The sequence below is a fragment of the Oryctolagus cuniculus genome, chromosome 6 (assembly GCF_051225735.1).
Source record: "Oryctolagus cuniculus isolate XC-2025 breed Fujian yellow rabbit chromosome 6, ASM5122573v1, whole genome shotgun sequence".
NCBI lineage: Eukaryota > Metazoa > Chordata > Mammalia > Lagomorpha > Leporidae > Oryctolagus > Oryctolagus cuniculus.
Genome location: NC_142872.1, coordinates 60,558,552 through 60,572,895, shown reverse-complemented (window position 1 = coordinate 60,572,895; position 14,344 = coordinate 60,558,552). Strand labels below are relative to the sequence as shown.

Below are 14,344 nucleotides of genomic sequence, written 5' to 3'. Positions count from 1 at the left end.
TGGGCCATGTCAAGGGCAGTTCGTGAAGTCCCTGGAGACAACAGGTGTCCAGAAAGCAATTCCAGAATCTTGGCTTGGGTGCTTCGCTTTGCTCATCGACATCAGCAAGCGGGAGACTGACAGTATCAACGCTGCTCCCAGAGGCGCCCGGCTGCGTTGCTCAAGCCCCTATTGTCATGATCGCTCCGCCCCACACCTCCCCCGCCCTCCCACCTGTATCCCAGGCAAGGACACCTGGAAATGCCACAGCACTCAGTGCGGTGGGAAATGAGCAGCTAAGATGGAGCCCTAGGAGAGGCCAGGTTGGGCCTCAGGAACTGTGGGAGGTGTCGCAGGTACAGGAGGAATCCCGCCAAGGTGGAAGGCCAGTCTGCCCTCGGCAGCTGTGTGACCTTGGAGAAGTTATTTCACCTCTCTGAGTCTCAGTGCCCTCATCTTCATCACGAGGGTGGAGTGAAGGCCATGGTAGCGTGGTTCATGCAAGACTGGGGTGAGAAGTGAATGAGCACACACATTTCTCTCTCATTCTCTCTTTTTTTAAAAGCTGTATTTTGTTTATTTGAAAGGCAGAGTAACAGAGAGAGAGGGAGAAACACAGAGAGAGACCCTCCATCCTTTGGTTCACTCCTCAGATAGCCACGATGGCTAGGGCTGGGCCAGGCCTAAGCCAGGAACCCTGGAACTTCTTCCTGGATTCCCACATGGGTGCAGGGGCCCAAACACTCCACTGCTTTCCCAGGTGCATTAGCAGGGAGCTGAGTGCAAAGTGGAGCAGCTGGGACTTGAACCAGTGTGCGTAGGGGGTACTGATGTCACGGGCCATGCGTGGCTTAACCTGCTGCACCACGACGCCCACGTGTGCATATCCCGTGCTTAGTATAGGGTCTGGCACATGGTTGCTGGGTAGTAACGCAGTCATCTCCACATCACGGTGCTGTCCGAGTGCTTTGTGAGCTGCAGGGTGGCATAGAAAGGTAGTGACATGAGCCACACCCCTCCCGCACCTCTGCCCTTCTGCTCTGCATGGGGGGGGGGGGGTCAGCATCAGTCTTCTTAGATGGCTGGGACTCCCTGGGGATTCTTTGACTCTGGTGACTTCCTTTGACCAAGCCAACGATTTCTCTCAGAGCAGAGCCGACCATGTCTCCGAAAAGCTCTCTCGGCAGGCCCTGTCTGACTTTGGGGTGGGGGGCCTCTGGCCTCCTTCCCACCACCAGGCAATTTTTCTATCCAAAATGGCTTCATGGGCCTTCAGTGCACAGCCTTCCACCCATCCACCCACCCACCTGTCCTTCCACCCACTCATCCATCCTTCCTTCCTTCCGTTCAACCATCTGTTCATCTATCCGTCTGTCCATCCATCCATCCAGCAATCCATCCGTCTATCCACCCATGACACCAACCTCCCTTCCTCCCTTCCTACCTCCCTCCCTTCCAATAGATTGGTGATCTTAGTCTGCTCTCAGCTCTACAACACAGAATCACTGAAATGCACACACTTCTCAGGGAGTCTGGTCTCAAGCAAATCAAAAGAAGAATTTCTCCTGAGCCCTGACATCTCCGGCCCTTGCATCTCTCTGACCCGCTTCTGCCCCATCCCCTCCCACGTGACGCGGCTGACTTTCCCATCCTCGAACACGGCAAGCTCCGTCCCCTGGCTCCAGGGCTTTTATCTCACCTCTTCGCCTGGCCAGTTCCTGTTCATCACTTCGTTTCCGGATGAAGTGGTCTTCCCTCCAAGGGGCCTTGCTTTGCCTTCATTATACTTCCTGCACAGCCCGCTCGTGCTATGTGAGGGAGGAGTGTCTGTGTTCCACTATCGCCTCTTGCGTCAGGTGGGGAGCTTCATGTAGGTGGGCCTTGCCGGCCATGTTGATGGGAGTGGGGCGGGGCTGAGCTGAGCACCACGCCCCTTCCTCCCCGCCCCTCCCGCAGCACCCAGCCTCAGGGTGAGCTTGTTGAGGCAATGTTTAGGCAAAGCTGAGCCCTGAGAATGGGACTTGAGGAAGGGTAGCATACAAGGCAGGGTCCTTGCCACAGTCTCCAATCTACTCCTGGGGGCGGCCGGAAGTGGGCGGCTGGGGGGGGCGGCCGGAAGTGGGTAGCTGGGACCGGGAGGGACTCACCACTGGACCTGGGCTGAAGACTGGGATGTTCACAGACGGGGAAGCACATGTGTAAAGAGATGTGGCTGTCCTGTGGCCACTGCAAGGTTGTCATACGGTGTCTACACCTGTGAGGCCTGGGGAGAGTGTGAGATCTAGGGGGTGGGTGAGAGCCCAGGCTCTGATCGGCCTATTTGCTAAGCCTGAACCACTGGTTGTTCAACTGCTGTCAGGCTGTGGGCTTTTCTTTCCCTGTTAACTGGGGATGATATTAGTGCATCCCTTGTGTAGGAATATAAGGAATAATAAACACCCAACATAATTCTCTTGGGTAACCAGTTTGTTCAAATAGCATATTCATTGTGATTGACGTAACTGGACAAGTTTCCCTTTTCATACTAGCTACTGGGAAGCTCAACATCAGTTTTGTGGCCCAACCATAGCAAATGTCTAAGATATCAGGTATGCTGTTGGTGAATGGTGTTGACTTGTGCCTCCATTTATGCACTGGTTTGCTGTTTGTTTCTTCCCTCTTTTCAAGTTCTGTGTGTGGCTTGCTCTAACCTCTATGTGTATGGAAACTGCTGTTCCTCTTTTTGCTAAGTGACCTGGTCTCTTGTATGAGAGGTCTCTGCCTGCAGGTGGCTGCTTTGGTCCCCTTAGTGAAGCCACTTTTCCACCCTGCCCCTGGGCTCCTGTAGGGGAGCAGCAGTTTCCAAGCTGAGTGGATGCACGGTTGCAATGGCCCACAGGCCACGGAACCCTAGGGACGCTCTCTGTCTTGGCCACAGGAGAGGAAATAACTAAATAACTGACCCAGGAGGTCTCTGGCTCTCAAGTGTCCATAAAACTAAAAACAGCCGCACGTGGGAAAGGCCAGGGACCGATGCTCTCACTTCCTGTGCTTCCAGGCCTCGGAGGGGAGGAGCAAGCGGCTGGGGGAAACTCGAGTGGGTGCAGAGCTACCCGGCTGGTTGGCCAGCATGAAGAATCGGGTGCCAAGGTAAGTCCTACTGGTGGTAGAGGCTCCAGCGAGGGAGATCGACGGGCTCCCCTCCCACTCCCCAGCAGCTACGACCCCCTCTTTTTTCTGAGTCCAGACCTGCCAGCCTCCAGTCCAGCTAGCTGTGGCCAGGGACTGAGTTCTGGCCAATGGCCTGTGGGTGGAAGTGCTGTGTGTGTGTGTGTGGCTTCCAGGTCCAGACCACGGGACATTCTCACACTCTATCCTCCTTTTTTCCCTGCATCTCTGGCTAAAAGGAGAAGCTCCTGGAGTTGGGGGGAGGAGGGCGGAACCACACGTGGAAGGAGCCTGGATCCCTGAATGACAGTGTGGAGCAGAGGCTGTATCACGCACTCACCTGTGCCCCTGCACCCTGCCAGTCTACTCCGGAGGCCAGTGTGGGCCATACAGCAGAGCGTCCTCCTGGGACAGGTTGCGAGACTTGTTCGTTTCTTAAAGTAAGTGCCCTGCGGAACACAGCGAGACCTGCTCGGTGCCAGAACCACGACCGGCGACTTAGAGACCTAGTCTGCCCCGAGTCTCTCGACAAGCGCCGGAGATGGGCATGAGGTCTGGCCCGTGTTACGGCTGAGACTGCAACCAGAGGTGTGCATGAACTTGGCCCCACCCTCCAATTTTGTTTCCACTGCTGCTCTGACAGATGTTTTTGGTGTTAGGCCGTCAGCCTGCACGGAAGGATGTTGAAGAAACAGCTGCAGGAAGCTGGAGTTTTCTTATCAGCACATGGATTTATTATTGGCAACCTCTGGGGAAAAAGCTGCTTTTTGGGGAGGGGGGGCAATTTTGTCTCAGGCCCAGTACCAGGACATTAAATTCTTTGATCCAACGATGTATTTTATTTTCTATGAGCCATGGAACAAGCATGTTGCCTTCTTTGCTTGGGCTGCTGGGAAGCTCAAAGTGGCAGTTTGAGTCCAGCTCGAGGAGTGGTGCTCTCTGGACAAGCCTTCCTTCTGTCTCCAGTTACTGCCTGCCCTGATCCTCCATAGGGCGGGACTTCCTGCCGGACTCCATCACTTTATATAACATCTTGAAAGTCCGAATGCATTCGTGGCAGAACCTCAAACACTCTTTGGAGTCAGAGAACGGACAAAGACATATGTGACCCACTCAGGGTTAGGATTCAAGCCCAAGGCAGAACCAGGTTTGTCTACTTTGTCAGAGGCCTGGGGCCTGGGCTATGCTCAAGTGGGCACTGGCAGGCCCTCTGGGAGTGAGACCCTCCCAGAGACCCCAGGGTCCGACCAGTCTCCTCTCAGAGGCTGGATGGGGGTGGATCCTGCCAGGCCCTGCCCCTTCGGGATAAGCCTGAGGTTCACACACAGTGGACACGGAACCCACGTTCCTGCCCCTGGTTCTGCTCTGCCCACCCCATTTTGTCCAAGAATCAAGTCGCCATCATTTGAAGTTCAAGCGTCTTATATCAGAAAGTCTGTATTTCCTGTCTTCTCGTGAACAATGGACCATTGGGCAAATCTGAGCCCCACAGCACAGCCATTGCCACCTTCCTCCGAACAGCGCCCGTCTGGGAGTTGGCGCGGGTCCCCGCTGCCTGGCCAGCCTCACTTGCTCATGCCCTCTCTTCCCCCAGCAACACCTGAGGCTCAGCCCTGGGTAAGAGGAACTCAGATGACACTGGGATCAGGCAGTCTTTCCTGCCTCCTTGGGTGCCCTTTGTTTTCCCATTTGTCAGTTGCAGTCCTCTCTATGGGGCCTCAGCTCCCCCGGAACCCTCGTCCCCACTCTGTTCACCCAAGCCTTCCCTCCCTTCAGACTTGAGCCACCTCACCTCCTCTGGGAAGGCTGCCAGGACTCCTTGGGGACATCAGCACACACTTGCACACATGCTCATCATGTGTATTGAATGACTGCGTACATGCATCAGGGAACGTGCTAGTGAGGGAGGGAATGCCTTGAAGTCAGGCCCAGGTAGCAGAACCCAGGTCTGCGCAGAGTCCCGTGAGCTCCCACAGGGTCATTCCGGCCCAGAAAGTGCTAGCCTGGACCCTTGGCCTTCCTTGTGCACCCTGACTGCCTCTGTGAGGCCAGGCTCTGCCAGCTGAGCTGCCGTCAGCCCGGCCACTGTCCCCACGCTGACGTCCCCGAGAGGAAGCTGTCACGGCCCTGGAGGGTCACACAGCGGCCAGGGTCCCCCGGCAGCGGGAGGGGTTCCTTCCCTCCTGCTCTGCCGAGGCTGCCCCTCCCCCATGCCGTGAGACTGCAGCTCCAGCGAGCAGGAAGAATGTGCTCAGGGTTGCATCTGTTTTTCTGGGAGACTGCAAAGCGCATTAGGATCTCGGCTCTGTGGGCGTTTGGGAGGCTGGGGCAGACAGAGCTGAGGGGAGGGAGAGACGGGAGGGACAGACGGGCAGGCAGGCAGGCAGGCAGGCCAGGGGATGCTCCTGGAAGTAGATGCAGACATAGAGAGACTGAGAGATGTGAGAAAGACAGAGACAGAAATGGGGATAAGATAGCGAGAGATGGCGAGACCACGCTGGCCCGAGATTTATGAGGTTTTACCCACGGCCTCTGCAGTATGAGGCAGCAGTGGCTGGAGCAGCAGTAGGAGGCAGGGTCCCAAGGTCCCTGATGCCTGACAAAGAGCTTGGACTGGGCCCTGTGGGGCTGAGGTGTCACAGGGAGAGAGGGTTGGAGGGGCATCGGGCCAGGGTCTGGGAAACGAAGGAAAACGTGGAAATGGGAACCCATTCAGCTCCCCGCATGGTGTCACAGCCAGGGTGGGACTGAATGAAGCAAACAGCATTCACTGATAGAAAGATCCTTGCAGAAGACCTGGTCTCCATCTTCCGGGTGGGGAAACGGAGAGGTAACTTTATTCAGTATAGTGGGTTCAGGTTGTCTTAGTTCACCGAGAGGAGTGGCTGAGGATGCCCTGCCCCATGCACCTGTCCCCTCTCCCACCCTGGTTTGCACTGGGAGTCACATCCTGTCTTCCAGATCCCCTAAGCTCCATAGAAGGCTGCCTTTCACCCCAGCTCGGGGGGCCTTGTAGCCTTAAGATCTGCCCTGGCCACAGTAACTGGTTCAGAGGGAGGAGCACCCATCACCCCTTCGCTCGCAATGCATCTTGGGAGTCTTGTCAGGAACACTGGGCAGTGCTCCTGCTGTCTCTCTAGATGTGTCTGAGGATACACAGAGCTCTCCCTGTTAGAAGGAGAGGGTAGCCACGTCTCTGGCTACTGAGAGAGAACTCAGCTTAATGATGATGCTTACAGACACAGAGGAGGCTGGAGCGAAGAGAACCTTTGCCTGAGCCCTACCGGAAGTCCACGTTTCCCTCCCTCTGCCGTGTGAATCTGTGAGTCTCCTCTACTGCCTGCCTCAGCTTGAGCTGCAGTCTTTGTAACTCGGCTCTTGAACAGGCAAGCGGCACAGGGTTTGAGCCTCAGCTCCGACTGTTGGGCTCTCTGGCAGGCCACCTCCTCCGAGCCTCAGTTTCCCCACCTGTAAGATCATAATGACCATCTCTTCTCAACCGGGCTGTTGGGGGACATGCAACACGACCGGCACCTCTAACACTGCACTTGGCACCCAGGACCCGCTCCAGGACTGCACACTCCCTGACCCTGGCTCTTGGGGCTCGGCCCAGTCCTGCTTCTGAGCTGACAGAAAGAACGCAGGGCATGGCAGCAGCTTGGAGCTCGGGCAGGGAGGTGCTCTGTTTATAGCCCCTGGGCAGTCATCCTGGGAGCCTGGGCCTGGGGCTCCAGCCAGTGCTGGACTCGCCTCTTGTAGACAGGCAGCCAAAAATAGTTGCTTGGCTAAGTTTGCAACCGGAAATCTATTTCGGGTCCCAGGGTGGAGGACTTCTTGACCTGCCCCCTTGGGCAGAGCCACTCCCATGAGCTCCTGTGGCAGCCCCTGCCCCCACCCCAGGCCAGCACGAAGGCCTGCTTCTCAAGGAGGGGTCTTGAGAGTCCAAGTTGGGGGGTGGGGTTGGACGCAGGGAGCGACTTCTGTCGTTAAGAGCAACATGCTGACACTGAGGACTGGATGCACTGTACTTGACGGTGAGAGTTAGGGCTCCCCGTGCCCCTTTTTTAGTAACCCCAGCAGCCACTTCATTGGTGACATCTGTCCAGGAAGACTTTGTGGCCACACAGATACATGTGTCATTGCGCCTTTTCTTGCACATCGGAATCACACTGGACACGCTCTTCTGTCATCTGCTGCTTAGAATGGCTTGATTGAATTATTATTTGCATTCCATCAAATCCACCCATTTAAAGTATACAAGTCCATGGCTTTTTTTTTTTTTTTTTTTTTTTTCAGATAGAGTTAGACAGTGAGGGAGAGAGACAGAGAGAAAGGTCTTCCTTCCATTGGTTCACCCCGAAATGGCCGCCACAGCCAGAGCTATTCCAATCCAAAGCCAGGAGCCAGGTGCTTCTTCCTGGTCTCCCATGGAGTGCAGGGCCCAAGCACTTGGGCCATCCTCCGCTGCACTCCCGGGCCACAGCAGAGAGCTGGCCTGGAAGAGGAGCAACCAGGACTAGAACCTGGCGCCCAGATGGGATGCCGTTGCCACAGGCGGAGGATTAACCAAATGAGCCACGGCACCGGCCCCAAGTCCATGGCTTTTAATACATCCACAGAGTTGTTTGAGAACATTTTCAGGAACTCAGACAGAAGCAGGTATTTCTTAGCCACCAGCTTCCAATCCCTCTATATGGGGCCACTTCAAAAAGCCCTTGGGAGACAGAATTAAAAGAAGCTTATTTTGGTGCAAAAACTGCAGGTTTTTTCACGATACACACTTTCCATGAACTTTTGGAAGATTCCTTACATGCATGGATCTAAAAAAAATTTTGCACCATAATAAACTTATCTTTGAATTCCATTTTCGATGAATTGTTAGAAGTTTGCTCCTATTCTCTGGTCCCGGGCAACCCTTCACCTGCTGTTTGTCCCGAGGAGCAGAGGTGTGCCTGCTCGAGAGCTTCATGTACGTGGACTCACACAGGACCTGGCCCTTTTGTGACTATGAATGTGCACCTCTGAGGTTTCCTTTTAGGATATTTAAAGGCAGAGAGAGAGAGAGAGACAGACAGACAGAAACAGAGACAGAAAGAGAGATCCTGCATTCACTGGTTCACTCCCCAGATGCCCACAACAGTCAGGGCTGGGCCAGGCTGAAGCCAGGAGCCAGGAACTCCCTCCTGGTCTCCCACGTGGGTGGCAGAGCCCAAGCGCTTGAGCCATCCAACGTCTGGAACCTTCCCAGGTGCATTAACAGGGAGCTGGAGTGGAAGCCACGTAGCTGGGACTTGGACCGGCACTCAGATGCGGGATATCCACACCCTGGGCAGTGGCTTAACCTCTTGCACCTCAACACCTGCACCCACGTGTGGCATTTTGTGTGGACAAACAGCATCTGTGCTTCCCTTAGGCAGATATCCCTAAGGGGTAGAATTGCTGGGCCATCTGGTATCCCTTTGTTAAGCTGTGCGTGGACCTGCCAGCCATTTCCCACAACAGCTGCACCCCCTCACCCACCCACCCACCCAGCATACAAGGATTCTATTTCCTGTGCTTTCTCACCAACACTTGATATCTCTCCTTCCAATTGCACCTTACACCCCATGGGGGTCACGCAGAATAGCACTGCATTCTTAATCAGCAGCCAGACTCCCACTCACTCAATGAATCCCTGCCTCACAGACCCCATCCCACCCTCTCAGAACCTGCCCAGGTCCTGCTATGTCTGTACCCTGGGATAGGCGTTGTGGCAAAGCCAGTTTAAGCCACCACCTGGAACACCCATATTCCATATTGGAGTGCTGGTTCAAGACCCAGCTATGCTCCACTTCTGATCCAGCTTCCTGCTAATGCGCCTGGGAGGTGGTGGATGATGACCCAAGTACCGGGATTCCTGCCACCCCAGAGGGAGATCTGTACGGAGTTCCTGGCTCCTGGCTTTGACCTGGCCTAGCCCTGACTGTTGTGGGCATTTGGATGGGAGACCTCGCTCTCTGTCATTGTGCGTGTCACATAAAATACATAAATCTTGGAATAAAAAGACTGTATCCTGTTGAGTCATTCCCCTATTGATGGGCACTTGGGTCATTTCCTGTCTTAGGCTACATAAACACACCCGGGGCAGGAAATGCTCCTCAAAGGGTCCTGCCCTTGCCTCTGGGAAGGGGTGGGGGGCAACCCTCATGTCCTTGGCTGGGGAGAGCTCCCTGCACCTGCTTTGCAAACCACTTTGGGCAAACCACGGAACTTCTCTGTGCCTCCTTCCTCCCACCTGCAATAGCAAGGCCCAGACTAGGCTTCCCAGCACCCCACTGTCCTCTGCCACCTCTTTCTTATTATTGTGTCCACCACCCGTATCCTCTGGCAGCCTCATCCAAACGTCTCTCTTGCCTGATTGTCTCAGGCCCTCTGCTATCCTCATAGGGCCTCTGGCCACTGCTGGAATGCTGGAAAGGGAAAAGCAGTTGGGTTGTCTGACCAGAAGTCCAGAGAGGATGAGTGAACAGCTTGTGGATTCCCAACGGGTAGGCCCTTTGATCCTGCTCTGCAGGCTCCACAGAGCAGCCTTGGGCAGCTCGACCCCAGTGTCCCCTTGGTAAAGACAGGCTGGGGACAGTGCTGGGGGCCTTTGTCGGGCCTACAGATCCACTTTCCACTGGGCTCTGACTCCTGTGGCCCAGACTCCTGCACCCTCTCACCTGTGGCTGGGCTGGCCAATGGGAGGTGCCAGTGGTGTGGGGAGACCAGGAAGAGAGAGACTGGGGCCTCTGTCCCCCTACTTCCCTTCCTGGCAGTGGCTCTGATCCTGTGACGAGAGCCACAGCTCTGGTAAGTTCTTGTTTGTTTCTGAAATCCAGCCCTTGGTGTCTGGAAAGTGCTGCCTGGGGAGCCCAGCACAGGCTGCAGTGCTCGGGCGTGTGTGCCTGTGTGTGTGTGTGTGTGTGTGCATGTGTGCATACGTATGTGCTCCGAGGGTATGTCCAAAGGTTCCCAGAGGGTCACAGTCACTGATCAAGGTAGCCTGTGTCCCATTTCAGAATGCCTGGCCAGACCCTGGCTCCACTTCTGATGAAGCGTCTGATTAATGCACACCCTTGGAGGCAGCAGGTGACAGCTGGAGCAATTGCACCCCGGGCACCCCTGTGGGAGACCTGGGCTGAGTTCCTGGCCTCCCCAGGCCCAGCGAGGGAGCAGCCCCTGCAATGGGAGGCCCAGGCGCACCTGCTCGGTCTCACCCTTTTTTCCTGCTCACAGGGTCATGAAGAGGAGCACCTGCGCCTGTGTCCTTTCTGTAACAGAACGCCTGAGGCCACGTCAATTAGAAAGAAAATAAAAGGATTTCACATTTCTGGAGGCTGGGAAGTCCAAAATGGAGGGCACATGACTTTGGAAGGCCTGGTACTGTGGCGTGACCTTGGGGACTGCGTCATGTGGCGAGACAGCTGTGGGGGCGAGCAACAGGGCAGAGTGGGGCCGGAGCTCAAACTGTCTTCGGGGGCCCACTCCATGTTGGGGAACCTGGTGACCCCTCCCAAGACAAGGAACCCTTCCCCATGAGTGGCCCCTCACGGCCTAAACACCTCCCCCTAGGCCCCATTACCCAGCGCTGTTGCACGGGGGTCCTGTTTCCAACGTGAACTGTGGGGACACATTCACGCCAAGGCAAGGATTATGTGAGAAAGGCTGCAGTCCCAGCCTCCTCCTGCCTACCCTGCCCCTCCAGGCCTGGGGCCCAGGCATGGATGCCCCCATTGTTCTCTGCCTCTCCCTTTGCCTGAGAAGGATCTGGTTGTGGACAGCTCCAGGACTGGGGGCTCACGCCAGTCTTGAATCTTGGCGCCAGGCTGCTCTGAGCAACTGGAGCTAAAGTGGACAGAGAGGCGACGCCTTGACTTTGGGGGAATAAGCCACTCCCAGGCCTGGGCAGGCAGCCATACAATGCTTCCTTCCCCGCCCATGCGCCTGGGACCCGCAAGGGTGTATACCTCATCACTCATAAGTGACATTCACACCCACAAACTGCACAGGAATCCCCCCCCAACACACACACACATGAAAGCACCATACGCCACATCCCAGCACTCACACCACTCAGTCTAGAAAACATCATGAAACATATCCCTCTGTGCCACCCTCACAGCTAGGTGAGCAGCCGTCCACTGCCCCCAGCTGCACCCCACCCAGGGTACCATGCTCAGCACATAGCATAGACGTGGGCGGGGGCACATCCAGCCCTTGGTGTCTGGAAAGTGCCGCCTGGGGAGCCCAGCACAGGCTGCAGTACTGGGGCGTGTGTGTGTGCATAGGTATTGCTCCAGGGGTATGTCCAAAGGTTCCCAGAGGGTCACAGTCTGGTCCGGTGGTTAAGCCACTGATCAAGGTAGCCTGTGTCCCATTTCAGAATGCCTGGCTAGACCCTGGCTCCACTGCTGATGCAGTGTCTGACTAATGCACACCTCTGGAGGCAGCAGGTGACAGCTTGAGCAACTGCAGCCTTCCACCTCTGTGGGAGACCTGGGCTGAGTTCCTGGCTCCTGGCTTTGGTCTGGCCCAGCCCTGTGGGGAGCAACTCGGACTAGACTGTTACTGGAATTAAGACTTATTCTATGCATCTGCTCTCCCACAATATGGCGCTGAGAAGGGAGTAACAGCTTCTACACAGCTGCCTCCAGTTCAACTAATAAACTGTAGGACTTACTCCTGATTGGAGGAGAGCAGCGTACTCGGCGTGTGGGTAGCAGAGTTGGGATTGGTGGAAGAGGACTATAAAGGAGGAGAGAGACACCATGCACCAGGAACATCTAAGGGGAACATCTATCTAAAGGAACACCTGTGCAGCCCCCGAGAGAGCCGGCCAGCGGTGTGCCGCTCCCCCGCGGAAGTGGGGAAAGTGGCCAGGGGGAACCGCCCTTCCACGGAGGTGGAAGGGACGGTAGCCAACCCGGGAAGAACCAGCAGCAAACCCGGGGAGGGCCGAGCAGACAAAAGAACAGCGCAGGGTCCTGTGTCGTTCCTCCACGAAGAGGGGGAGCGACACAGCCCCAGCCGTTGCAGGCATTTATGGAGTGAAGCAGCAATAAGAGCACTCTCTCACACACAAATAAAGTTTTTTAAACCATTGGAAAAATAGAATTCAAAGATAAATTCATTTTCCTACCAAAGCTTGTGAAATCTGTGATTTTTTTCATTAGATGCATTTTCCATAAATTCATTGAAGATCCCGCAAATTTACCTGTTTTGTGTGCGTGGTATGTGTGTATATCTGCAGTGTATGTGTCTGGTATGTGTGTGTTGGGGGGGGGGGAGATTGCCCACATGCCCTGCCTGGAAGTAAGTGCAGCTGTGTCTCTGAAGCAGCCCACCCAGGACCCCAGGACTCCAGTGTCTAGAGGAAGGAGAAACCCAACTGAAGAGCCCCCTCTCCACTCTTGTCCCCCTGTGAGAAGCAGAGGCCAGCGACCTTGGACCCCCATGTGCCCCCGATACTAAAATCACCCTTCCTCCTGGTTGCCCTCCGCACCTGCAGAGCCACAGGTGGCCCCAGTGGCTCTGATATGCTGGGTGGGCAGGGCAGGTCCCTTCACCCTGAGCTATGGCTTCCTCATCTGGGAAATAGAGAGAACAACGCTGACTGTATAGCTTTGTGGAGATCCAGTTAAGAGAGGAAGTGGCCCACGGCAGGTGATTGGCAATTTATGGCTGGTTTTCCCCAGCACCCCTCAGGGCCACACAGTGCACGAAAGCCAGGCAGAAGGGTGCTTTTCATGAAGAGGCTCAGTCTTGCAGTCAGAATGAGGGGTAGAGGATGCTGTCTACAGACCCCTCACAGACAGGCCACCTGCCTCTTGGTTCTCTCACAAATGGGCCACCTGCCTCTTGGTTCTGCATGTATAATCAGCACACCAGAATGGGGAGGGGGACAGCTGGCCCACCACCTGCCAGGCCCCCGCTAACACTCAGCCTCCTCCGGCCACTCTATCCCAGCCCCGAGACAAACGATCACTCCCATTTCGCAGATGAAGAAGTTGAGCCAAAGAGAAGGCAGGTCGTTTGCTGGCCACAAAGATTGCGCGGAGCCACACAGCAATCGGGACCTGGTTATAGTAACCCCACGATTGTGTCGCTTTTGACTGCTGTGACTCTGCTGGCCCTGCAGAGAGTATCCCTCTCGGGCTGGCCAGTGCTCAGGGGTCAGCCGCTCACCTGGGAGCCTGACTATGCTTTGCCTTCTCCAGAACGCAGGCTGAAATCTTTTTTGCATGCAATGCCTTCGTTTAATATTTATTTATGTATTTGAAAGGCAAGACAAACAAAGAAATAGAGACAAAGAGAGATCTCCCACCTACTAGTTCTCTCCCCAAAGGCCTGCAGTAGCAGCAGCCGGGTGAGGCCGGAGCCTGGAGCCAGCAGCTCCATCGGGGCCTCCCCTGTGGATGGCAGGAACCCAGTCACTTGAGCTTGCTGCTTCTCAGGGTGCGCATTAGCAGGAAGCTGGAATGGGAAGCCCAGCGGGGCCCCAGCGCAGGTGCTCTGATACAGGATGTGAGCGTTCCAAGAGGCTTCCTCACGCCTGAGCCTGATGCCTGCCCTTCCCCCTCGTGCTGACCTTTGCTTGTCACTGTGGTGGTGTTGGAGAGGGGGCCCGAGGGAGGCGGCTGAGGTCGCCAAGGGGATTGGGCTCTTATCCTCAGGCTCTGGATCAGTCATCCAGAGGGCAGGTGGTCTCAAGGTGCGGTCCTGCTTGGTGCTCTGCACTGGTCGGCTTGCCCGCCGCCTTCTTTCCTCCTGCCGCCCTAGGACACTGTGCAAGGCCTTCATTAGATGCGGCCTCCAGAGCCACGGGCTGCAGGCGCTTCCTTCCCTGAAGGGTCACCCAGGCTCAGGCACTTGGTTACAGCCACAGAAGATGGACACGGACGCCGTCCATACACAAACTCACCAACCAGAGGGCCCTCCCCCACCTCTCATGTCAGTTCTCACGCTCAGGGCCACCAGTTCCCCAGCCTTGATCATAACAGGACCATGGACCAGGCAACCCGTCTCCACACACTTGAACCCATGGAGATGATTTGAACCAGCCGTCCTCACCCTGCGCCCCTCCTGCCTGCCTTCCTGCAGGAACTGCCCTGAAGACTGCCTGCCCACTTTTCCCCTGGCCCACCCTGGGGCTCCCCGTGCAGTGTGACTGGTGCCAGAGGGCCCTCCTCCCGGGAAC

The 14,344-nt window shown here is 55.9% G+C and overlaps 2 long non-coding RNA genes across 2 annotated transcripts; one reads left to right on the top strand and one right to left on the bottom strand.

Annotated features, from left to right (window-relative positions):
• Nucleotides 1–514: 514 nt before the first annotated feature.
• Nucleotides 515–1,815, bottom strand: LOC149126153 (uncharacterized). The gene is made up of 2 exons (XR_016234904.1): nt 1,679–1,815; nt 515–954 (listed from the first exon to the last, which is right to left on the bottom strand). It is a non-coding gene; the product is annotated as an uncharacterized LOC149126153 (long non-coding RNA).
• Nucleotides 1,816–2,958: 1,143 nt separating this feature from the next.
• Nucleotides 2,959–12,290, top strand: LOC138850060 (uncharacterized). Its single transcript, XR_011389435.2, has 3 exons — nt 2,959–3,108; nt 3,366–4,743; nt 10,384–12,290. It is a non-coding gene; the product is annotated as an uncharacterized LOC138850060 (long non-coding RNA).
• Nucleotides 12,291–14,344: the final 2,054 nt, after the last annotated feature.